The sequence below is a fragment of the Lipotes vexillifer genome, unplaced genomic scaffold (genome assembly GCF_000442215.2).
Source record: "Lipotes vexillifer unplaced genomic scaffold, Lipotes_vexillifer_v1.1 scaffold418, whole genome shotgun sequence".
Lineage (NCBI taxonomy): Eukaryota > Metazoa > Chordata > Mammalia > Artiodactyla > Lipotidae > Lipotes > Lipotes vexillifer.
Window position 1 is genome coordinate 5918665 of NW_006798629.1, and position 882 is coordinate 5919546.

The following is an 882-nucleotide window of genomic DNA, read 5'->3' on the forward strand; positions in this document are numbered from 1 at the left end:
TTGGCCGTGCAGCTTGCGGGATCTTAGTTCCCCGACCAGGGATTGAACCCGAGCCCTGGCAGTGAGAGCACCGAGTCCTAACCACTGGACCACCAGGGAATTCCCTCGTTTCCAAATCTTGCACAAAATTTCTCTGGTGGTCGATGCTCACCCCGGACCATACAGAGAAGGGAATTCTGCAAAATGTAGTCCTATAGTCCCAGTTTAGCCGATTGCCACCATACACAATGTTGAGGAAGCCGACGCAGGGGTGGGACACCATTTTTGTTTTTAAACAGGTAAACTGATAATAACATGATGTCATTTAGATCACACTGTGGTGTTGATTTCATTCTCCCCACGTTACCTGAAACATTAGATCAAGTCAGCCTCTCTTGCTGGCTGGACATCAGACAACAGTTCCATGAGATTAATTTTTGCTACACTTGCGTTGTGAGATGAGCAAGGTTTTGGTGTGTTTTCTGTATTCAAATTTAGAGCAATGTCATTCTAGTAATAATAGGTTAATATTTCCAAAGTCTGCTCTATATATCCACATGAAGGGATTTATTAGCTCTAATTGTAGAGAGAAATGGGACATATGATCATACAATGTCATTCAAAGTGAGATGTAATACCCCTGGGAACCTAGACTACCCTACCCCGCCTCCGCTTACTGATGGGTCTGTTTCTTGGTTGCCGGAATTTGGGGATGATTCGTTTTGAGTGTTTTTATTGCAACAAATTTCCTGATACATTTCGGTGGTGTCCAACAGTTTGTTATCCAGACCGTTTCAAATCAGGTGAGAAGCTCACACTTCAACTCTGACATGATCTGCATGGCCAGGCCTGACAACTTGAACTTTGGACCTTGAACAGAATCTGCCAGATATAGTTTTTATA